The sequence below is a fragment of the Balaenoptera borealis genome, assembly GCF_965194805.1.
Source record: "Balaenoptera borealis genome assembly, chromosome: 15".
NCBI classification, from domain to species: domain Eukaryota; kingdom Metazoa; phylum Chordata; class Mammalia; order Artiodactyla; family Balaenopteridae; genus Balaenoptera; species Balaenoptera borealis.
Window position 1 is genome coordinate 66,363,776 of NC_138871.1, and position 25,920 is coordinate 66,389,695.

General features: G+C 37.2%; 1 protein-coding gene across 7 annotated transcripts in view; it reads left to right on the forward strand.

Annotated features, from left to right (window-relative positions):
• Positions 1-25,920, forward strand: part of MEMO1 (mediator of cell motility 1) — a 127,938-nt gene that overhangs the window by 11,434 nt on the left and 90,584 nt on the right. For 2 of the 7 annotated variants that reach the window (XM_082356813.1, XM_082356816.1), the window contains exon 1: positions 24,519-24,536. The exons of 3 other annotated variants lie outside the window; for them this stretch is intronic. The gene's annotated coding sequence lies outside the window, so the exon portion shown is untranslated. Of the gene's footprint in view, positions 1-23,870; positions 24,537-25,920 lie in introns of those variants that run through there. 2 more of the 7 variants (XR_014234776.1, XM_082356812.1) reach the window with 2 other exon arrangements.

Here is a 25,920-nt window from a genome sequence, read left to right on the forward strand (position 1 = left end):
TACAAGTATCCGCTTGAGTCTTGCTTTCCGTTCTTTTGGATATCTATCTAAGAGTATAATTGCTGGGTCATATAGTAATTCTGTGTTTCACTTTTTGAGAAACCACCAAACTGATTGCCACAGTAGTTGCACCATTTTACATTCCTACCACCAATGCTTGGGGGTTCCATTTTTTTCGCAGCCTTGACAACACTTGTTATTTTCCTATTTTTGGATGATCATCCTAATGAGTGTGAATTTGTATCATTATGGTTTTGATCTGTATTTCTCTAATGACTAATTATGTTGAACACCTTTTCATGTGTTTATTGGCCATTTGTATATCATCTTTGGAGAAGTGTGTTTTCAGGTCCTTTGCCTATTTTTGAAAGCACAGGTTCCTAACCACTGGACCACCAGGGAATTCCTACTACCATACTGTTTTGATTTCTGTAGCTTTTTTACTCCATTTTTGAAAGGTAGTTTGGTAGGTATTGAATTCAGTGGGTATGTTGACATTACTTCTTTTAGCATTTTATAAATGTTCTGTTGTATTTTGGCTCGCACAGATTCTGAGAATTCTGTGATTTTTAAATATTTGTTCCTCTGAATATAGGGTATCTTTTTTCCTCTAGTTGCTTTAAGATTTTAAAAAATTATTAACATTTTCCTGCTAGTCTATTATCATGTGCCTTTGAATAATTTTCTTTGAATTTAATCCTGTTTGGAATTTGTCAAGTTTCTCAGATGTGTGGGTTGTAGTTTGCAGCAAATTTGGAAAAGCAGTCATCATTATCATCTCAGATATTTTTCTTTTTCACTTCCTTTGTTTTCTAGACTCCAAATAAAAAAAAGTATGTTAGATATCTTAATATTGTCCCACAGTTCACTGAGAATTATTCTTTTCCTTTTTTTCCTCTCTGCTTCCTTTTGGATAATTTCTTTTGCTTTATATTCAGGTTCACTGATTTTTTTCTTGTGCAGTATCTAATTTTGCTTTTAATTCTGTCAATGACATCTTTTAAGTATAAAAGAATTAAAATAACTGCTGATTTCATGGTTTTACCTGAATCTTTTCTTTTCTTTCTTTTGCTGCATTGTGTGGCTTGCGGGATCTCAGTTCCCCGACCAGGGATTGAAACCAGACCACGGCAGTGAAAGCTCCAAATCCTAACCACTAGACCACCAGGGAACTCCTAATATTTTCTTTATAATTACTTTATTCATTACTATTTTTTTCAGATGATGGATTTATTTATAGGTTTAAAAAAACATTTCCCTCTTGTGTTTTAGAAATGAGATACTTATTCTTCTGGCATGAGTATTTAGTTGCTAGTGATACTGTTTTGCCTCGGAGCTGAAAAATAGAGTAAAATTTTTTGTTTTTCTGAGATCAGAGCAACATAAAAATTGAAAATACATTTGAATTATGGCATAATATTGGTTTAGGATTATGTTGTTTAAATTAAATTATAAATTAAAAAATTTTGAATACATTTGTATGTTTTAAAAATTAAAGATATTCATTGAGAAGTCTCATTCCTGTACTCTTCTGTGTATTCCATATTCCCCTTCCCTTATAGGTATTTGCCTTTATCGGTTTCTTGAGTGCCTGGTGTTTCTTTATGCATATACAAGCACGTATGGACACGTCATCATTTTCTCCCTCTTTTCAGCAAATGGAAGCTGAAGTGTAATAAATGCCAATATCTCATATTTTGTCTTATCCTTTGCCTTTTTGTACTTAACAAATTTAACAATTGAAGATCTTTTCATATTACAACAGAGAGTTATTATTCTACCTATGATACCTCCTTTTTTTCTCAGTGTTTATTCTGGTTCTTCAAAGGAAGATAGTTATGATGCATTCAGTAAGGTTATCCAGAGGTGAATAGCTAAATAAAGTATCATCAGATCTCCAGCAGTTGTTTTCAAAGTTTTCAGTCTCAGAATTCCTTTATACTTTTCAAAATTACTGATAACCTCAAAGAACTTTTGTTTATGTGGATTATGTCTATTAATACCTATCAGATTAGAAACTAAAGCTGAGAAACGTTAGAAGTATTTACTTTTAATTCATTTAAAGTAACAGTAATAAACCCATTCCATATTAATAACATAAGCAGCATTTAAAAAATTTTTTTATTGGCGTATAGTTGATTTACAGTGTTGTGTTAGTTTCTGCTGTACAGCAAAGTGAATCAGTTATACATATACATGTATCAACTCTTTTTTTTAAGATTCTTTCCCCAGATAGGTCATTACAGAGTATTGAGAAGAGTTCCCTGTGCTATACAGTAGGTCCTTATTAGTTATCTATTTTATATATAGTAGTGTGTATATGTCAATCCCAATCTCCCAATTTATCCCTCCCCCCCATAAGTAGAATTTTAATGAAAATAACTTTATTTTCCAAAACAGGGAATATATAAAAGATTAGCTTTTACAAAAATTATTTATTTATTTAGGCCACATTGTGCGGCATGCAGGATCCTAGTTCCCTGACCAGGGATCGAACCCGTGCCGCCTGCAATGGAAGCGTGGAGTCTTAACCACTGGACCGCCAGGGAAGTCCAGCTTTTTTTTAAAAATTGAATTATAGTTGATTTACAGTGTTGTGCTAGTTTCAGGTGTAAGGAGATTGGCATTTATTAACATTTTTGCAAATATATTTAATGTCTAGCTTAATAGAAAACAGCTGGATTCTCATATCTGTAGCTGTATTCACTGTCTTGTGATATGTTATTTTACTTGAAGCATATGAGGAAATTCTGGTCTCATACAGATATGTAATTAGAAAAGGGCAGAGTATTTTAATAGACCTTTCAGATAGTTGTGGATATTCTTCTTTGATGCCATACGAAAAGTCAAGTGGTAGTTTCTTACTTTTTAAACTTTTATTGACATATAGTTGACATACAGTAAGTTACACATTTTTAATATACCTGTGAAGCTATCAATGAAATCAAGATGGTGTACTCCTAAAGGCAGTTTCGGAAAGATTTAATTGCAATGTGGAATTTGAAATCATAGCAATGAAATGAAGTTTTCATTAAGATCAGTTGGTCTGTCCTCCACTTTGAATGTTTCTTTTATCCATGCAGGATTTCTTAACCCCATGCATTAATCATCTGGAAAATATTTGTTCCTCGGGTTATGCAGATCTTCCGAATGTGTACACATTTCATTATTCATTGTCAAAGAATTACATTTGTTAATTTCACATTCTCATCAGAAAAGTCTTTTTGACGTAGGAAGCTTTTAAGTCCGCACTGGTAGAAATGAGTTTGCAAAATTCTAATTTTCTCAAAGCTTGAATTTTGTAGTTAGCAATAGAGATTGACAGTTGTTTTCCTAGACGTTATAGGCTCACTGTTGATTTTCTTTTTAAAAAAATATTTATTTATTTTCTTTATCTTTTTGGCTGCATCGGGTCTTACTTGCAGCACACAAGATCTTCGTTGAGGCACGCGGGATCTTTTTGTTGCGCTGCACGGGTTCTTTGTTGCTGCGTGTGGGCTTCTCTAGTTGTGGCGCGCGGGCTGCAGGGTGCCTGGGCTCTGTGGTTTTGTGGCATGTGACCTCAGTAGTTGTGGCGCGCAGGCTTAGTTGCCCTGCAGCATGTGGGATCTTAGTTCCCCGACCAGGGATAGAACCTGCATCCCCTGCATTGGAAGGTGGATTCTTTACCACTGGACCTCTAGGGAAGTCCCTAGGCTCACTGTTGACTTTCAAGGAAATATTTGCTAAATACCCAAGATTAAGTAACCATCATTTGTCTATCAGTCATTCTTTCAAGAAAAATGATGTTCTATAGAAAAGTGGCTAGTTCAGCTTGCAATGCAGTCGTGTAAGTGCCTGAGACAACCATTATACTTCCCATTTCAACACACAGAATATTAAAAAGTGTGTACTCAAGGGTTGAGATTTTATAAAATGTGTTAAATTTATAACTACAGCTACATCAAAGACATTCTTGAATGAAACTGGGTTTTTTTTCCCTTTTTTAAGTAGAGTGTGGTGAGTGTGCAGTGGCAAAGAATGTAATGACTACTAGTATAGTGTGCTGGTACTGCTAAGATACCAGCGTTTTTACCTACCGTTACTTTTGAGCCATCAGTAGATGCCAATGAGTGAAATGCAATGAGTGCCAATGCAGTGAAAGAAGCAAATAATGTTTTTAGTATTTTGAAAATGGTTTTGACCTGATGGACCTTCTGAAAGGGTCTTGGGGATCCCAGGAATCTGCATGTTACTTTGAGAACCTCTGGTTTGTAGAAATTCTTACTTCTTCCTTGGCAATTATAATTAACAATCCCCCCACCCCGCCCCCCGCCAAGAACTCTTTATTGTAGTGGTTATCAATCTTAATGTCTCTCTACACGAACACACACACACACACACGGCCCAGTACACCCTATGCCATATTACATACTCCTTCTACTAATTACAGTGGCTCGAGGGAAATGGGGAGATGTAATTTATAAGTCATAAGTGGTTTTGATAAACTTCCTCCCTCACCTCTGTTTCTCAAAAGCGTGGTGAGGGACTATCATAAACCTTTTGAATTAGATTTGCTGATAAGTGGGACCCAAGTGTCTTCATTTTTACCACACTGTTTTGAGTCTTTAGGAAGAAAACTGGGTTGCTCAAAGTAGAAGATGACATCACCATTATCAGTTTTGTTTTTACTGTTCAGAGTGGAAGGTGACATCACCACTATCATCTTTGTATTTCTAGCACCGAGAGAAGTGTCTGGCACAGAGCAGGAGCTCACTAAATGCTTTATGAGTGATTGAATCACCAATCTGACTAGGTTATTATGGTATTTGTCTGACACCAACTTGCCAAATATATGATGACAAAGTTAGCCTTAAATTATGTATTTCATTACATTTTGTAGTGTGCTTACTTTACAAGTATATTTCTTTAATTTATTTCTTTAAAAAAATTTTAAATTAATTAATTTATTTTTTGCTGCGTTGGGTCTTCATTGCTGTGCACGGGCTTTCTCTAGTTGCGGCGAGCGGGGGCTACTCTTCGTTGCAGTGCGCGGGCTTCTCATTGCAGTGGCTTCTCTTGTGGTGGAGCACGGGCTCTTGGCGCACGGGCTTCAGTAGTTGTGGCATGCGGGCTCAGTAGTTGTGGCTCATGGGCTCCAGAGTGCAAGCTCAGTAGTCGTGGTGCACGGGCTTAGTTGCTCCGTGGCATATGGGATCTTCCCGGACCAGAGCTCGAACCCATGTCCCCTGCATTGGCAGGCGGATTCTTAACCACTGCGCCAACAGGGAATTCCCATGTCCTGTTTTCTTAAACAACCGGTGACACTCAGGGTTTAGTTAGGAGCCTGCTGATATTTGTCTCTACTCTCAATGTGTTTACTGCTGTCCCCCAGTTTCTGTGCTATTTGTGTTGGTTTGTTATTATTATTAATAACCTTTTAACTTTGGAATAATTTTAGATTTTCTGCAAAATTGTAAAGGTAATACAGAGTTTCTGTATATCTCTTGCCCAGCTTCCCCTAATAGTGACATCTTAAATTACCATGATACATTTGTTAAAACTAAGAACAGAAATTGGTCGATACTATTAACTGAACTCTAGACTTCAATTTTACCAGTTTTTACCCAAATATCCTTTTTTTAAAAAAATTTTTTTATTCTATTATGTAATCCAAGATACCACATTGCATTGATATCATGATTGCAAAGATATCATCATATCTTTGGTCTTCTCTGGTCTGTGATAGAGTCTTAGTTTGTCTTTGACAGTTTTGAGGAATACTGTCAGGATTTTGTAGAATGTTACTCAATTTGGGTTTGTCAGATTTTTTCCCCTCATTATTAGACTGGTTATGAGTTTTGGGGAAGAATACTGCAGAGGTGAAATAACTTCCTCATCATATTGGGAGTACATGGTATTAACTTTGGTGTTGTTAACCGTGATCATTTGGTTAAGGTAGTGTTTGTCATGTTTTTCCACTGTAAATTTTTTTTTCTTAACATCTTTATTGGAGTATAATTGCTTTCCAATGTTGTGTTAGTTTCTGCTGTATAACAAAGTGAATCAGCTGTATGTATACATATATCCCCATATCTCTTCCCTCTTGCATCTCCCTCCCATCCTCCCTATCCCACCCCTCTAAGTGGTCACAAAGCACCGAGCTGATCTCCCTGTGCTATGCGGCTGCTTCCCACTAGCTATCTATTTTACATTTGGTAGTGTATATATGTCCATGCCACTCTCTCACTTTGTCCCAGCTTACCCTTCCCCCTCCCTGTGTCCTCAAGTCCATTCTCTACGTCTGCATCTTTATTCCTGTCCTGCCCCTATCTAGGTTCTTCAGAACCATTTTTTTTTTTTTTTTTAGATTCCATATATATGTGTTAACATACGGTATTTGTTTTTCTCCTTCTGACTTACTTCACTCTGTATGACAGACTCTAGGTCCATCCACCTCACTACAAATAACTCAGTTTCGTTTCTTTTTATGGCTGAGTAATATTCCATTGTATGTATGTGCCACATCTTCTTTATCCATTCATCTGTCGATGGACACTTAGGTTGCTTCCATGTCCTGGCTATTGTAAATAAAGCTACAGTGAACACTGTGGTACTTGACTCTTTTTGAATTACGGTTTTCTCAGGGTATATGCCCAGTAATGGGATTGCTGGGTCGTATGGTAGTTCTATTTTTAGTTTTTTAAGGAACCTCCATACTGTTCTCCACAGTGGCTGTACCAATTTACATTCCCACCCACAGTGCAAGAAGAGGGTTCCCTTTTCTCCACACCCTCTCCAGCTTTTATTGTTTGTAGACTTTTGATGATGGCCATTCTGACTGGTGTGAGAGGATACCTCATTGTAGTTTTGATTTGCATTTCTCTAATGATTAGTGATGTTGAGCATCCTTTCGTGTGTTTGTTGGCAATCTGTATATCTTCTTTGGAGAAATGTCTATTTAGGTCTTCTGCCCATTTTTGGATTGGGTTGTTTGTTTTTTTGTTATTGAACTGCATGAGCTGCTTGTAAATTTTGGAGATTAATCCTTTGTCAGTTGCTTCATTTGCAAATATTTTCTCCCATTCTGAGGGTTGTCTTTTGGTCTTGTTTATGGTTTCCTTTGCTGTGCAAAAGCTTTTAAGTTTCAGTTTAGGTCCCATTTGTTTATTTCTGTTTTTATTTCCATTTCTCTAGGAGGTGGGTCAAAAAGGATCTTGCTGTGATTTATGTCATAGAGTGTTCTGCCTATATTTTCCTTTAAGGGTTTTATAGTGTCTGGCCTTACATTGAGGTCTTTAATCCATTTTGAGTTTATTTTTGTGTATGGTGTTAGGGAGTGTTCCAATTTCATTCTTTTACATGTAGCTGTCCAGTGTTCCCAGCACCACTTATGGAAGAGGCTGTCTTTTCTCCATTGTATATTCTTGCCTCCTTTATCAAAAATAAGGTGACCATGTGTGCGTGGGCTTATCTCTGGGTTTTCTGTCCTGTTCCATTGATCTATATATTTTTTTCGTGCCAGTACCATACTATCTTGATTACTGTAGCTTTGTGGTATAGTCTGAAGTCATGGAGCCTGATTCCTCCAGCTCCGTTTTTCTTTCTCAAGATTGCTTTGGCTATTCGGGGTCTTTTGTGTTTCCATACAAATTGTGAAATTTTTTGTACTAGTTCTGTGAAAAATGCCAGTGGTAGTTTGATAGGGATTGCATTGAATCTGTAGATTGCTTTGGGTAGTAGAGTCATTTTCACAATGTTGATTCTTCCAATCCAAGAACACGGTATATCTATCCATCTGTTTGTATCATCTTTAATTTCTTTCATCAGTGTCTTACAGTTTTCTGCGTACAGATCTTTTGTCCCCTTAGGTAGGTTTATTCCTAGGTATTTTATTCTTTTTGTTGCAGTGGTAAATGGGAGTGTTTCCTTAATTTCTCTTGCAGATTTTTCATCATTATCTCCACTGTAAATTACTACCTTCCCCTTTTCATGTTTTGTTCTTTGGATGTGAGTCACTGAAGTCTAGCCCACACTTTTGGAGGAGTATGTATCTACGTATAATACTTTGGGCTCTTCTCTAAGGAAGGTATGTTCCATTTTCCCATTTATTTATTCAGTCACTTGTATTAGTATGGACACATGTATATTTACTTCATACTTTGGAGGGTAATCCTGTCCCACACTAGATTTTTGGTTGCTCACATATTTCCACCTTTGGTCATTGGGAGCACATTCAAGTTGGCTCCTGCATTCCCTTGACATGCCCCATGCTTTTGCTTTTTGAGCCCTTCCTTTCTTTCTACAAGATACTCCTCGCTTATGTTGTATTTTCACTGCCCTAGTCATAGAATGTGACATTTCTCCAAGGATTCTTGCTTGCTTTTATGGTAATCGTATTTAGGAGCTAAGATCTGGGCACTGGGATGTATTTACTGCTACTGGGTGTTATTGCTTCTAGGTCCTGTTTTTGGATAAAACTAGGAAATACATTTATTTTTACTCACTCATGTACCTATATCTCTATTTTTATATCTATCCATCTCTCTCTTTATTAAGCGAAGCATGAGTTGACACTCATTTCTCCAACTCTAATTCATCATTTTTACTCTTTTCCCCTTGCTTATCTGTAACTTCCCTCTTCAATAGTGAGAAACCTGGCTCCTATCCACCATCCACCATCCGTTTACTCATTTGCTCAACCCCAGTATATATATATATATAAAGCAGGCATAGAATTGTTAATCCATATCTCTATGTGAAACACATTTACCAACTAAAGTGTGTATGTACAGTTCCTTTTGTCTTTAGCCTTACAATTTCTAATGAAAACATCATTTTCCAAAGTTAAGTGGTTTTGGAAAGTTACTAAATTTTACAGCTGCTTTTCCCCTTACCCCCTTGGGTGAGGTGGTGTCATAAATTATAAATAAATACAGTTAGATTTATTTGTCACCATTTCTGTTCCATCTTGGAATATCCTGACATGCTGGTACATTTTTTTGTTTGTTTAATTTGCATACATTTAAGTTCATTCTTTATGATTTCAGTTCTCTGGGTTTGGCAAATGCATAAAATTTGTTTATTTAAAAAAATGTGTTTGTGTGTATGTCTCATTTCTTGTAGATGTTGTCAGGCCAATTTGTAGCAGTCAGTCTCTTTTTCCCTTCTAAGTTGTTGCTTCTCATCTATCGGGTGTTTGGTATTAGCATACATTTATTAGAATTGAGTGAAATCAGTCTTGAATTCTAGGGAACTTTCCTGGGGATAAAGTGCATGAATTTCATATGTAGACTTAGATACCGGTTTTGTCAATGAAATGCTTTTGCCTTTGGTTCTCGTTTGTGCTATCAGTTGGTAAAAATATTTGAGGTTTGAGTACAAGATTCATAGATATCACAGTGATTTGGAAAATTAGACCAAATGTGGTAAGGAAGAACATCTATCTATCTGATGATTATTCTTAACATCTGGATTATTTGGTCTTCACAGGACAAGTGGGATACTGTATTGTTTAGGTTATAAGCCAGAGATATAGTTTTCGATTACCTTAAATGAAGGAGATTTATTATGGGAAAGTAAAGGACACAGAAATCTCAACTGTTGCATGACAAGGTATAAGTAAGACAGAGAGTGGCTGAGGGAATGAGCAGTCATTTAGGAAACCAGGGAGCTCTCGGTTATTTTGTTGCCCTCTTAGCAACAAGTGTCCTTGGCTCAGTCCCTGCTACAGAGGTTCTCAACCAGAGGTTATATATAAGAATTGTCCATGCAGCCCTATACCAGATCTGTTGAGTCAGTTAGACTCTTCTAGGAATGAGGATTCTGGCTTTGTTTATTATTATTATTATTATTTTTAAAAAAAGCTGTACAGGTGATTCTGATGAATACTTTTGCTCTAGTGCTTTGCTGTTCGGTAAGTCAGGGTCTGTTTCTTCTGAATTAATGCTATTTGACTTATTTGTTTTATTTATTTATATTTTTTGGCTGTACCATGCGGCTTGCGGGATCTCAGTTCCCTGACCAGGGATTGAACCTGGGCCATGGCAGTGAAAGCCTGGAATTCCACTAGGCCACCAGGGAACTCCCTCTGATTAATTTAAACCGTGAGAACATTGGGGTGCATGTATCTTTTCAAATTAGAGTTTTTGTCTTTTCCAGGTATATGTGCAGGAGTGGGATTGCTGTATTGTATGGTGGATCAATTTTTAATTTTAAGTAACTTCCATATTGTTTTCCGTAGTGGCTGCACCAATTTACACTCCCACCAACAGTGTAGGAGGGTTCCCTTTTCTCCACACCCTCTCTAGCATTTATTATTTGTAGACTTTTTGATGATAGCCATTCTGACTGGTGTGAGGTGATACGTCATTGTGGTTTTGATTTGCATTTCTCTAAATAATTAGCGGTATGAGCATCTTTTCATGTGCCTGTTGGCCATCTGTATGTCTGCTTTGGAGAAATGGTTATTTAGGTCTTCTGCCCATTTTTTCATTGGGTTGTTTGTTTTTTTGATATTGAGTTGTATGAGCTCTTTGTATGTTTTGGAAATTAAGCCCTTGTTGGGCCCTTCGTTTGCAAATACTTTTTCTCATTTCATAGGTTGTCTTGATGTTTTGTTGATGGTTTCCTTTGCAGTGCAAAAGCTTTTAAGTTTGATTAGGTCCCATTTGTTTATTTTTGCTTTTATTTCTTTTGCCTTGAGAGACTGATCTAATAAAATATTGCTGTGATTTATGTCCAAGAATGTTTTGCCTACGAGTTTTATGGTGTTAACTCTAATTCGAAAAGATACATGCACCCCAATGTTTATAGCAGTACTAGTTACAGTAGCTAAGACTTGGAAACAACTCAGATGCCCGTGTGTGTGTGTGTGTGTGTGTGTGTGTGTGTGTGTGTGTAAAATGGAATATTACTCAGCCATAAAAAAGAATGAAGTATTGCAGTTTGCAGCAACGTGGATGGACCTAGAGAATGTTATTCTAAGTGAAGTCAGACAGAGAAAGACAAATTTATATGATGTCATTTATATGTGGAATCTAAAAAGTAATACAAATGAATCTATATACAAAGCAGGCAGACTCACAGACATAAAAAACAAACTTATCATTACCAAAGGAGAAGGGGGGGAAGGGATAAATTAGGAATATGGGATTAACAGATACAAACTACTATACATAAAGTAGACAAGCAACAAGGATTTACTGTAAAATACAGGGAACAATATTCAATATCTTGTAGTAACCTATAATGGAAAATAATCTGAAAAAAAGTATAACTGAATCACTTTGCTGCATACCTGAAACTAACACAATATTGTAAATCATCTATACTTCAATGCTAAATAAATAAACAAACAAAACTATAAGAAGTAGAAGCCAAGGAACTGACTGTTTAGTTATCTGGTCTCCATCTCTGCTTTGTGTAGAATTCTTTGACTCCTGAGGCTACTTTCTCGGCTGTTGGCCAGCCTATAAATGGGCTCTTCTTGGGTTTAGACCCCCATTCCTGTTCTAGTCAGCTGTGACCAGATTGGCAGGGTTATTTAATATTATGCCTTATATAACTGTACTTGGTACTACTTGTCTCTGCATTTGATTATGGTGAAGAGGTAATACAGAAGTGAGTAGGGGAGAAATAACTATGGATGGGGATTAGAAGAGACCTTTCTGTAGAGGTAGAAGTAAGTTGAAGTGCAGAATGCTGTGAAGTTCTTGGGGAGAGAGATTTCTAGTTAGAGAGAATACATGGCTAAAAATACAGTAAAGAACGTTGGAGAAGGAGGCTAGGGCTACATCATATAGACTCTTGGAGGGCTGGTAAAATGATTTGGGTTTTATTCTAATTATAGTGGGAATACATGTGATATGGCAGAGAGAACTCAAAAAATTTTGACCAAAAATTAAAATGTTTGTAATAAACATTGAATGAAGAGCCATGATTTAAATTTATTTATTTATTTGTTTTTGGCTGCATTGGGTCTTTGTTGCTGCATGCGGGCTTTCTCTAGTTGTGGGGAGCGGGTTTCAGTAGTTGTGGCTTGCAGGCTTTCGAGCGCAGGCTCAGTAGTTGTGGCACACGGGCTTAGCTGCTCAGTGGCATGTGGGATCTTCCCGGACCAGGGCTCGAACACGTGTCCCTTGCATTGGCAGGTGGATTCTTAACCACTGCGCCACCAGGGAAGTCCCTCCCAGCATTTTTCCTTCTTCAGAACTCTTTAATCCCTCATTAGGCATTGTGTATATCCTCCTTGTTTTGTTTAGCTGTTTTCCCAACTAGATAAGCCTCTAGATGCAAGTGGCTGTCACCGATACCTTTTGTAGTGTCTTATACAGACAGGGAGCTCAGTAATTGCTTGCTAGTGAAAAACAGGATAAAAAGCTATATATGGCAATATCAGTATGTTTTTTTAATAAATGTTTACATTTTGTTTATCCTTTCTCATTATAAATCTTAAGTTTACAATCTGAAAATTTATATTCTTGTGGAAGATTTTGGTGTTTAATTTCATCAGGGAGTGAAAGGTTGGAACTCTGAAAGGAGAAAAAGGTGTATTTTGTGTTGGTTTGTATAAATAGCAAGAATATGATCATAGGAATTAATATTGTGAGTATTTAGAAATGGATATTTGATATATTTAATTATTTATACTTCAAAGCGGTTTCTCGAATACCTTATATTAATTTTAAACATATAGCCTTTATAGGTTTGACTTATACTTTCTAAATTTGGAATCTACATGAGGAAAGCTTTGACTTCAGCTTGTTTGCACTGTTCATTAATGTTTTTTCCACTTTGAACTCTTATATAAAATTTTTAAAGCAAATTGAGAATTTGCTTCCTCAGTTGCCACTTTATCATTCTCCTATTTAGTGTTTAGTTGAGGGAGCACTAATCTTAGGAGAAATATTTATTAAAAGTAATTGAAATTATCTATATTAAGAGTCTAGATGGAGGGAGTTACCTGGTGGTCCAGTGGTTATTGGTTGGGGCTCGGCGCTATCACTGCTGTGGCCCCGGCGCTTTCACTGCTGTGGCCCCGGGTTCAATCCCTGGTTGGGGAACTAAGATGCTGCGTGGTGTGGCCAAAAAAAAAAAAAAAAAGAAAAAGAGAAAGAAAAAAAAAAGAGTCCAGATGGTAGTTAAACTTAACCTTATTACCAATTTATGGGCCACTTAAAGAGAAAGTGGTTTGCATGCACAATTCAACTTTTTGGACATTGTGGGTTCTTTTTTTAAATTGTCTCTTCATAATTTTAGTATGTGAGTATATATGTTTAGTAATTTTTAGAAATGTGACCACTAATGCTAGGTCATTATAATGTATTTGCTTGACATTATTTTCAGCATTTTAAATTTCTGTCACATTTAAATGTGTTTTGGAGTATAGACTCGTTTCTCAGCTCATCATTGCATTGTACTTGCTTCCTTTCCTTTTCTTTCAGTCTCTCTAGAGACATTTTGTTTCTAGAGACAGTTTGTTTCTAAGACAGTTTGTTTCTAGGCAAAACCACTTTGTTTTTTAGTACTCAGCCCACATAGAGGGTGGGGAAGAAATGGAACTAGGGCACTACTGCCTTTTTCTAGATAACCAGTAAAGGATGTGTAAGCTAAGTGTTCTTTAAATCTAGGTGGCATCTCCTGTATGTCTGTGTGGTAGGGCATGGGTTTAGGTGTTTCGGCTTTCCCTGAACTGGCCCGATAAGACCCTATTGTATATGCATTAACTGCTGACTCCTCTCTCTGTCACACAGATCTGGACACGAGAATTTTCCTCAAACACCAGCTTTGTCTGGTTAAAGGAGCGTTGTCCCAGGGGAATGCGTAATTTAGGAGTCATTATACTTGCCAAATGTGTTGGTGTTTATTTTTTTACATTAGTTTTACTTTCCTACTGCAGACTGTTTCAATGGGAGAAACCTTATTTTTTTATGGTGTTCCTATTCTGGCTTAAGAAAAATCAATGTACCCCTTGGTACTTTTATGATTTCACTACCTATTTCTATTACTCATGACCATTGTTTTATTTTTCTCTGTGGCATGTGGTTATAAACACAAGATTGAGTTGATTTAGATTTTGGTATTCTATATCTGTCCATAGATTTTTTTATAAGTTTGCTGGTGTTTTGTAGTTTGAAATGCTGGATTTCTAGAGGTGTTGAAGCCATGAGAAAACAAATGTGTATGCATGTGCATGTGTTTTAATTTTTACTTAGAAGCCAATTTGAGTCATTAGAAAAGTGCGTAACACTTTTAATATCCATTACACAAATTATCTTGTTAGGTACATGTCATATTTTTTTTAACAATCATGTTTTGAATATGAAAACTGGAAGTATAGTTTTCCAACCAATATTGTTAATTGAAATTAATTTTCACATATTTAAATTGTGAACTGCAAATGATGTGATACACTGACCTTGCTTCTTTGTTGAGTGTCAGGTAAAAACATAGTGAGTAGGGGCTTTCCTGGCGGTCCAGTGGTTAAGACTTCACGCTTCCACTCTCGGGGGGCATGGGTTCAATCCCTGGTCAGGGAACGAAGATCCTGCATGCTGTGTGGTACAGCAGACAAACAAAAAACAACGGAGTGAGTAAATAAATTGACCTTATTTAGTATTACAGAGCAAGGTAGTATATTTTATGGCTCTCCATGATATTAAGCAGGTACAAAAGATTGGAGGTAGAGGGAGAGAATAATTAGCACTTTCTGATTTACTGACTTTTCATTTTTATCATACTATGAATGAAGATTTGCCTAAATTGTCTTTGTTTTATTGAGGTAAAGTTCAGATAATATAAAATTAGCCATTTTAAACTGTATGTTTCATTGGCATTTAATGCACTCACGATGTTGTGCAACTACCACCTATATCGAGTTCCAGAACATCCTCATAATCCCAAAAGCAAACGCCATACCTATTAAGCAATTACTCCCATTCCTGCCTACCTTCAGCCACTGTCAGCCACCAATCTGCTTTCTGTCTCTGTCTCTTCGGGGTATTTCATATAAATTGAACCATACAATTTGTGACCTTTTGTGTCTGGTGTTTTCATGGTTCATCCACTCTATAGCATGTATTGGTACGTGATTCTTTTTTATGGTGAAATAATATTCTGTTGTATGTATATCACACTTTGCTTATCCATTCATTCATTGATAGACATTTGAATTGTTTCCATCTTTTGGCATTTGTGAATAGTGCTGCTATGAACATTTATGCACAGCTATTTGTTTGAATACCTGTTTTCAGTGCTTTTGGGTTTTTACCTAGGAGTGGAATTGCTGGGTCATATGGTAGATCTATGTTTAATTTCTTTAGGAAATGGCAAAATGTTTTCCACAGTGGCTGCACCATTTTACAGCCCCAACAACATATGAAGATTCTAGTTTCTCCACATCTTCTTTGATCACTTGTTATTTTCTTCTTTTTATTTTATTCATTTTTTAAAATAAATTTATTTATTTTTGGCCGCCTTGGGTCTTCGTTGCTGCACGTGGGCTTTCTCTAGTTGCGGCGATGGGGAGCTACTCTTCATTGTGACGTGCGGGCTTCTCATTGCAGTGGCTTCTCTTGTTGCGGAGCACGGGCTCTAGGTGCACGGGCTTCAGTAGTTGTGGCTCGCGGGCTCTAGAGCGCAGGCTCCGTAGTTGTGGCTTGTGGGCTCTAGAGCGCAGGCTCAGTAGTTGTGGCGCACGGGCTTAGTTGCTCTGCGGCATGTGGGATCTTCCCGGACTAGGGCTCCAACCCGCTCCCCCTGCATTGGCAGGCGGGTTCTTAACCACTGCGCCACCAGGGAAGTCCTCTTTTAATTTTTTTAAATAGGCATTTTAATGAGTGTGAAGTGGTATCTCACTGTGGTTTGATTTGCGTTTCCAAATCACAAATGATGTTGAGCATCTTTTTATGTGCTTATTGGCCATTTGTATATTGTCTTTGGAGAAATGTTTTTTCAGGTCTTGCATGTTTTCAAAATTGGGTTGTTTGTCTTTTTATTGTTGAATTGTTAAGAGTTCTTTATGTATTCTAGCTATTAATTCTTTATCAGATACACGATTTGCAAATATTTTCTCCCATTCCATAGGTTGTATTTTCACTTTCTTGACAATATCTTTTCAAGTACATAAGTTTTAAAAAATTTATTTATTTATTTATTTATTTGGTTGTGTTGGGTCTTAGTTGCGGCATGTGGGATCTTTAGTTGCGGCATGCGAACTCTTAGTTGCGGTACGTGGGATCTAGTTCCCTGACCAGGGATCGAACCCAGGCCCCCTGCATTGGGAGCGTGGAGTCTTAGCCACTGGACCACCAGGGAAGTCCCCCCCAAAAGTTTTTAATTTTGATAAATTCATGATAAAGAATCCACATTAAAACCATCAGGGCTAATAAAGGATACAAGAGCAAGAAACAAAAAGCAACCTGCAACTAACACAACATTGTTAATGAACTATACTGCAATATAAAATAAAAATTAAAAAAAAGAAACAACAAGCAGTTGTATTTCTATTCATTAACAATGAACAATCCAAAAAGGAAATTAAGAAAACAATTTCATTCATGATAGAATCAAAATGAATACTTAGCAGTAATTTTTTAAATTGAAGTATAGTTGATTTACAATGTTGTGTTAATTTCTAATATACAGCAGAGTGATTCAGTTATGCATATATATATATATTCTTTTTCATATTCTTTTCCATTGTGGTTTATCACAGGATGTTGAATATAGTTCCCTGTGCTACACAGTAGGACCTTGTTGTTTATCTGTTCTATATATAATAGTTTGCATCTGCTAATGCCAAACTCCCAATCCATCCTTTTCCCACCCCGTCTGTTCTCTATGTCTGTGAGTCTGTTTCTGTTTCATAGATAAGTTTGTGTCATATTTTAGATTCCACATATAAGTGATATATGCGCTATTTGTCTTTCTCTGATTTACTTCACTTAGTATGCTAATCTTCAGGTCCATCCATGTTGCTGCAAATGGCATTATTTCATTCTTTTTTATGGCTGAGTAGTATTCCATTGTATATATGTACCACATATTCTTTATCCATTTATCTGTTGATGGACATTTACATTGTTTCCATGTTTTGGTTATTGTGAATAGTGCTACAGTGAACACTGGGGTGCATGTAATTAAGAAGCGTTTGGTTGTGCGTCTACAGTATTTTTTTTACTTGATCCTGATGAGCATGATAGCACATTCTGAGTGTGACTGAGGATTATACTGTTTGGTCAAGAAAGATGTTAACAGACAGATTCCCTAAGACTCATTAGGAAACCAGGCTATATGACAGTGTCTGGCATTGAGTGGGTATTTAATAAATGTTTGGTTAAATGGATGAATCAGTAAAAACAAACTTAACTATAAAACTGCTTGAGCAGTGGTCTAAAATATGAAAGAGGCTGGGATCAGCTAAACTAATGTTAACTCTTTAAAACAAACTACATTTTCAAGTACAGTAATAGGACTAATATACTGAATGTAAAAATGTTGTGAGGGCCCAGGAAGAGAACTGTTCCTTCTGTTGAAAATTATGAAAAAGAAAAACAAACTTGTGTTATTTTTATTACAAAGGTAATTCAGGTATATTAAAGAAAATTAAGAAAATATAAATATGAAGCAGAAGTAAATAACCTGTCATCCTAAAAGAACCTTTCTTAGCTTTTTTCTATGCCTGTGTATAAAAATGGGATCATATAAGTTTTTATATATATATAAATTTTATATATATTTCATATATATATATATGGCTTTGTAGCCTGCTGTATTCCCTTAACCATAAGTCTAACATGTACAAAACTTTCTGTTGAAATATTGGGTATTAGGAATCCTGCCAGAAAGTTTCCTGTGTAATTAATACAGTTTTAAATGGCTAACTGGATATAATAACTAGCTTTTCCTTATATAAAAGATAGATGGTATTGAATTGTTTATAACATTTATGTAAACATTATTAGTAAATATTAATAAAAGTATGTCGTGTATGTAAGAGCAAATCAAATTGTTCAGTATTTTACATTTTTTAGTAGTTTATGAACCCATATTTTTCCATTTTTTTTAGTTTAAAATTTAAAATTTTGTTATTATGAATATACTGTACTAAACTGAACCAGGACTCTAGTATATTCTAGATTATGAGAAAGGGTTAAAAACTTGGAATGGAAATGTCCTGTTTAGAGAGAAAATGTATTTACTATCTAAAATTCTATCTATTATGGACACTGAAAATAAAATTAGGATGAAAACAAAAAACAAATAGAGATTAAATTATGAAACAAAACAGTTTATATGTCAGTAATTTGGGGGGAAGCATGGAGTTTGGAATGTAAGAATATGAAGTTGAGGGTAGTTTTGTAATCAAGAAGATAAAAAGTGAAAGAGGAGGAGGCCTCCTTTGTAATTAATCTGAGGCACTTGGAGGATTTATCATGCTACAATTGGTCCCTAACAGAGCAGAACCAAATAACTGGAAGATTTGCTACCAGAAGATGGAAATCTGCTGATACCGATAGGGTAGCAGGCAGTGCAAGATTCAGAGACTTCCAGGTCAGGAGATCAGCATGAGAGTTCCTGAGTAGAGTTGGTGATCCCAGGGTAGAAGCTGTATGCAGTCAGCCCTGCTTGGGTGTAGGCAGCCCTGGGCCCCTTGGTGTTAACTGAAGCCAGGCAGAGCTCAGGGCTGCAGATGCATCCTATTGCCAAGTGAGGGAGAATCAGGTACTTCACAAGATGAGATACCTGGAACTGTTTAAATGAGGTGAGCTGGTTTCATGGGTTGGCTGGTGGGGAAGATATTTAAGGATTACAGGAAGAAATAGAATAATCTTCAATGAAGTGCTTTTATTTGCCAGATTTAGGCTTGATACTTTCCTGTATACTCTGATTCAGTCTTTTTGAGTTAGGCTTTGTTGGGGGGGGGGTCTGAATTTTTATTAAGTACATCAGCAGTTCTCTTGAATGTGGCTCTTGGACCAGAGATTGAGACACAGAGGCAGGAGTCTTGAACGTTGACTGGCACTTGTGAGTTTGATTCCTATTACCTTATCATCCTGGTCAGTCCCTCATTGTTCTGAGGCCTCAGATGGCTCTCCAAGATAAGACTTGAGAACAGAGGTCAGACCAGTAATTTCATAATAACTGTTTTCAGAACATACATAAACAGCAAGTCAAAAATTTAAAACCCTCTGCTAAACACTAACACATTAAAAACCCATTAAGTTTTATTAAGGAATTATATTTTTATTAGAAAGAGATACTATTGATTGCCAAATGATTGGGACCTGTTATATTAACATTAAAAAAAATATTTTATTTCTTTTTGACTTTGGCTGCATTGGGTCTTCATTGCTGCACGTGGGCTTTCTCTAGTTGCAGTGAGCGGGGGCTGCTCTTTGTTGCGGTGCGCGGGCTGCTCATTGTGGTGGCTTCTCTTGTTGTGGAGCATGGGCTCTAGGCATGAGGGCTTCAGTAGCTGTGGCACGCGGGCTCAGTAGTTGTGGCTCGCGAGCTCTAGAGTGCAGACTCAGTAGTTGTGGCTCATGGCTTAGTTGCTCTGCAGCATGTGGCATCTTCCCGGACCAGGGCTCGAACCCATGTCCCCTGCATTGGCAGGCGGATTCTTAACCACTGCGCCACCAGGGAAACCCATATTAATATTTTTTACATAGCAGTTTCATTTAGTGAAATTGTGCTGATAACTACAAAACAATTTAGTATTCATTATTTTTCTTCTTCCTTTATTGAATGAAGTCCTGCATTATCCTATATTTATACAAAGCTTTTTTCCCATTATAAAAATACTTAGTTACTGAAGAAAAAGGGATTTCCTTGGTGACGTAGTGGTTAGGAATCCGCCTGCCAATGCAGGGGACACGGGTTTGATCCCTGCTCTGGGAAGATCCTACACGCTGTGGAGCAACTAAGCCCATGTGCCCCAACTACTGAGCCTGTGCTCTAGAGCCCGCAAGCCACAGTTACAGAGCCCACGTGCCACAACTACTGAGCCCGCATGCCACAACTACTGAAGCCCACGCACCTAGAGCCAGTGCTCCGCAACAACAGAAGCCACCGCAGTGAGAAGCCCGCAAATTGCAACGAAGAGTAGCCCCCGCTGGCTGCAACTAGAGAAAGCCCACGCGCAGCAATGAAGACCCAACGCAGCCAAAAATAAATAACTTACTTACTTAAAAGAAAATAAAGTTTAAAAAAAAAACCAAACCTTTAAAAAAGAAAAAGTTAGAATGTATAGAGATGACCAAAATAAGTAACCATAATTTGACACCCAGAAATAACTGCTGACAGAATATTGGTTTTATAGCATTTACATGTGGCCGCATTTACTAAGTTAGGTTGTTTTGCATAAATGTAATATTCTTTTCAAAGTTTTTTAACTTAAATCTTTAATAAATTTTAGCTAAAACAATATAAGTGAGATTCTTGAAATGCATGTAGAGCTAGCAACAAGTGGTTTAGCTTTCTTTGGGATATGAATATTAGGCCTAGTTGTTGCTGCTGCTGCTGCTGTTGTTGTTGGAATTTTTAAAAGTTGAAGTGTAGTTGATTTACAATATTGTGTTAGTTTTAATGGCAAACAGTTATGAGAGAAGAAGGTTGTAAATATCATCCATTATTCAAAAGAAGGGTGTTTGTTTTGAACTCTAAAGATAATCACCAAATAACCAGTAGCAGTAACTATCACTGTCTGGTGACCAGCAAGTTTGTATTAAAATAAGTCTGCATTTAAGCAGGAGGGTACACAGAGCATAGATACTCTGTATAAACTGGGAATGTAGGGTATAAACTGGCAATGAAGGGATGGTATTAGGAAAGAGGAGCTAACTGCATGTGGAGTTTGGAGATTTTCTTTATTTTCTCACTTTTTAAATAAGATTGGGCCAGTTGAGCTAGTGTTTGTTTAGTACTTTAAGAAAGGGTTAAAAGAGTTGGTTTTAAGGAAACATATGTTTTTTTTTTTTTTTTTTTTTTTTTTTTTTTTTAACATATGTTTTTATATGTGTTATTCCAATTAATGTTAAACCACCCCATGTAAGGCAAGTGTTTTATCCTCATCTTTATGGAAGAGGAAACAAGGGAATTCCCTGGCGGTACAGTGGTTAGGACTCCGTGCTTCCACTGCAGGGGGCACGGGTTCCATCCCTGGTTGGGGAACTAAGATCTCACATGTGTGCAGCGTGGCTGATTAAAAAAAAAAAAAAAAAGCTGAAACAAAGTCAGAAAGTTTTTTGTTCAAGTCACACACTCAGGTATTTCTGGCTTTGTCTCCATTTCTTTCCCTCATGTTTGTGGTGTTCTGATTTCTAAAGTTCTTTCCAACTCTAAAAATCTGTGACTTTAATGAAGTGGAGAGAACAGTACAATGAATTTCAATTTACCTAACATGGAACTACAAAATTATTAGCCCATTACCCGTGTGTTTTGTCTATACCATTTATGGTTGCCCCCCACATCGTATTCCCCCCACATTACTTGAACACACGTCCCAGCATAACACTTCATATGCAGACATTTCAGTATATACGTCTAAAAGAGAGAAACTATTTTTAAAAAATTTAAAACATCACCATAGTAATATTATCACTGTTAAAAAACCGTTAATTCCCTCATTTCCAGTTAACGCTCACATTTTCCAGATTGTCATAATTTCTTTTAAAACTGTTTTTAAGGTGGGATTTAAGTAAGGGCTATATACATTGCAATTGGTTGATATTTCTCTTATTAAAAATTATTATTGTTATTTTAAAAATAGATTTTGTTTTGAACAGTTTTATCTTCATAGCAAAATTGAGCAGAAGGCACAGAGCTTTACGATATAACCCCTGGATGTCCACTTGTTCCACCACCATTTGTTGAAAAGATTATCTTTTCTCCACTGTATTGCCTCTGTTCTTTTGTTGAAGATCAGGTGACTGTATTTATGTGGATTATTTCCTGGGTTCTCCATTCTATTCCATTACTTGATTTGTCTGTTCTTTCACCAATACCACACTTGATTATTGCAGCTTTATATTAAGTCTTGAAGTTGGGTAGTGTCAGTTCTTAGTCCTCCAACTTTGTTCTTTTCCTTCAGTATTGTACTGGCTCTTCTGTGTCTTTTGCCTTTTCATATAATCTTCAGAATCAGTTTGTTGATATCCACAAAATAACTTGCTGGAATTTTGATTGGGATTGCATTGAATCTATAGGTCAAGTTGGGAAAAACTGACATCTTGACAATATTGAGGCTTCTTATCAGTTTGTAGTTTTTCTCATATAGATCTTATACATATTTTGTTAGATTTATACTTAAGTATTTCCTTTTTGGGTGTGGTACTGTAAATAGTATTGTGTTTTAATTTCAAATTCCACTTGTTCATTGCTGGTATGTAGAAAAGCAATTGACTTTTTAATTTTAGCCTGTCCTGCAACCTTGCTATAATCGTTTTTTATTTTTATTTATTTTATTATTTTTTTAAATTAATTAATTAATTTATTGGCTGTGTTGGGTCTTTGTTGCTTCACACGGACTTTCTCTAGTTTTGGTGAGCGGGGTCTACTCTTCGTTGTGGTGCGCAGGCTTCTCATCACAGTGGCTTCTCTTGTTGTGGAGCACGGGCTCTAGGTGCATGGGCTTCAGTAGTTGTGGCGTGTGGGCTCAGTAGTTGTGGCTTGTGGGCTCTAGAGTGCAGGCTCAGTAGTTGTGGCACACGGGCTTAGTTGCCCTGCGGCATGTGGGATATTCCCGGACCAGGGCTCGAACCCACGTCCCCTGTGTTGGCAGGTGGATTCTTCACTACTGCGCCACCAGGGAAGTCCCCCACTTTTTAATTTCAGGAGTTTTTTGGTTGACTCTTGGATTTTCTCCATAGGTGATCATGTCATTTGCTTAGAAGAACAATTTTTGTTCTTTCTTCCCAATCTGTATACTTTTATTTCCTTTTCTTGTCTTAATGTATTGGGTAAAATTTCTTGTACAATGTTGAAAAACAGTGATGAGAGAGCGGCATCCTTGTCATGTTCCTGACATTGTCTTTTTAAATCTACACATTCCTCCTCTATCTTACTCATTCTTTCTTCCCCCCCCCTTGCAATTTTGTTACTGTGTTGTTGAAGAAACTGGATATTGTGATTTTTAGTGATTCCCATAGACTGGATTTTGGTAATTGCATCTCTGTGGTGGTGTTCAACATATATTTCTCTCCCAGTATTACATAAATTTTGGTAATTAGATCTAGAGCAGCACTGTCCAATATAAATACAATGAAAGCCATAAACTTTAGCCACATATTGGTTATTTGAAATTTTTATGGTATACACTTAAAAAAAAAATAAAATAAAGAAACAGGTGAAATTGGTTTTTACATATTTTTTTAATCCATTATATCCAAAATGTTATCATTTCAACACATAGCCTATTTAATTATTGAGATATTTCACATTGTTTTGGTATTAAATCTTAGAAATCTGGTTTGTATTTTACACTTACATCACATCTCAATTAGGATTAGCTACCTTGCAAGTGCGCGATAGCCACATGTGGCTAGTGACTCCTGTATTGAATAGCACAGATCTAGAGACTTCATCAGGTTTAGCCTTTTTTTTTTTGTCAGGAAGTAAGGCATGCCCGGTTGTCTATTTTGGTGATGTTGGTAGTCATTCATGATCATTGTTTAGATCTATTAATTCGTTAGGGCTTATAAAGTGGTGATATTTTTATCATTCTACCTTCATTTATTATCTGTAATACTTCTTTAAAGGGATATTTTCTATCCTCAATTTTTTTGGCTACCCAAAGGAAAAATTCATATAGAAAAAGTGAGATGAGTAATGCTTGATTCTTTTTCTTTATTTACCAGTTATCAAAATAATGAGTTGGATCCCTAGCAGTATCCAAAGGTAACCAGCAAATTTCTTTCTTCAAGTGTCATTGGAAACTCATAGATTTAAAAGATTCTCGCGACTTCCCTGATGGCGCAGTGGTTGGGAATTTGCCTGCCAATGCAGGAGACACAGGTTCAATCCCTGGTCCGGGAAGATTCCACATGCTGCGGAGCAACTGAGCCCTTGAGCCACAACTACTGATTCCAGCGTGCCACAACTGCTGAAGCCGGCGCACCTAGAGCCCGTGCTCCGCAACAAGAGAAACCACCACAACGAAAAGCCCGCGCACCGCAAGGAAGACCCAACACAGCCAAAAAAAAAAAAAAAGAATAAAAAATAAAAGATACTCAAATTGTCTCACCTTTAGCCAGTGGGAGCCTCATTAAGCTGGCTCTTATGTCCTTTTGACATGGCCCTAATAGTCTTTGACGGCTTTCTTGCTTTCTGGTGTATTAGTCTGTATTCTCCAGAGAAACGCAACCAATAGGACGTAGGATATATATATCTATAGATGTATCTATATATATTTATATATATATATAAATGTATATAAAGAGACTTATTATAATGAATTTGTTCATGCAGTTTTGGAGGCTCACAAGTCCCAAGATCTGCAGTTGGCAAGCTGGAGGCCCAGGAAGGATGATGGTGTAGTTCCAGTCAAGAATCCAGTAAGCTTGAGACCCAGGGGGAGCAATTGTTTTAGTTTGAGTCTGAAGGGAGGGGAAAAACCAGCTTGAAGGCTTTATGCAGAATTCCCTCTTACTTGTGGGAGGGTCAGCCTTTTTGTTCTATTCAGGCCTTCAACTGATTGGGGAAGGCAATCTGCTTTACTTGTTTCTTTTTTTTTTTTAATGAATTTATTTATTTATTTTTGGCTGTGTTTGGTCTTCGTTGCTGCATGCGGGCTTTCTCTAGTTGGGGCGAGCGGGGTCTACTCTTCGTTGCAGTGCGCGGGCTTCTCATCGCGGTGGCTTCTCTTGTTGCGGAGCATGGGCTCTAGGCGTGCGGGCTCAGTAGTTGAGGCTTGCGGGCTCCAGAGCACAGGCTCAGTAGTTGTGGTACAGGGCCTTAGTTGCTCCGCGACGTGTGGGATCTTCCTGGACCAGGGCTCGAACCTGTGTCCCCTGCATTGGCAGGCGGATTCTTAACCACTGTGCCACCAGGGAAGTCCTGCTTTACTTCTTTACAGATTCAAATGTTAATCTCATCCAGAAAAACCCTCAGGTGCACCCAGAATAATGTTTGACCAAACGTCTGGCACCCCATGATTCAGTCAAGTTGACATATTAAATTAACCACTGCAACTGGTATACCATGTTCCAGGCTTAATTTTACATTTCCTTCCCCAGATGTGGAATCCACCATTTTCCTAAGGAGCCCAGATCTTTACTCTCTTAAACAAAATCAAAGTAGCAAAATCTTCTAGATAATGTTGGCAGTTAATAAGTGCCATCTGATGGTTCTTTTTTTCTTTTATTGGAGTATAATTGCTTTGCAATGTTGTGTTAGTTTCTGCTGTACAATGAAGTGAATCAGCTCTATGTATGCATAATCTCCTCCCTCTTGAACCTCCCTCCCCACCACATCCAACCCTTCTAGGTCATCACAGAGCACAGAGCTGAGCTCCCTGTGCTATACAGCAGGTTCCCACTAGCTATCTGTTTTACACATGGTAGTATATTTATGTCAAACCTAATCTCCCCATTCATCCCACCCTCCCCTTCCCCCGCTGTGCCCACACATCCATTCTCTACATCTGTGTCTCTATTCCTGCCCTGCAGATAGGTTCATCTGTACCATTGTTCTAGATTACACATATATTTGTTTTTCTCTTTCTGACTTACTTCGCTCTGTATGACAGACTCTGGGTCCATCCACATCACTACAAATGACCCAATTTTGTTCCTTTTTATGCCTGAGTAATATTCTGTGATATATATGTACCACATATTCTTTATCCATTTACCTGTTGATGGACATTTAGATTGTTTCCGTGTCCTGGCTATTGTAAATAGTGCTGCAGTGAACATTGGGGTACATGTGACTTTTTTT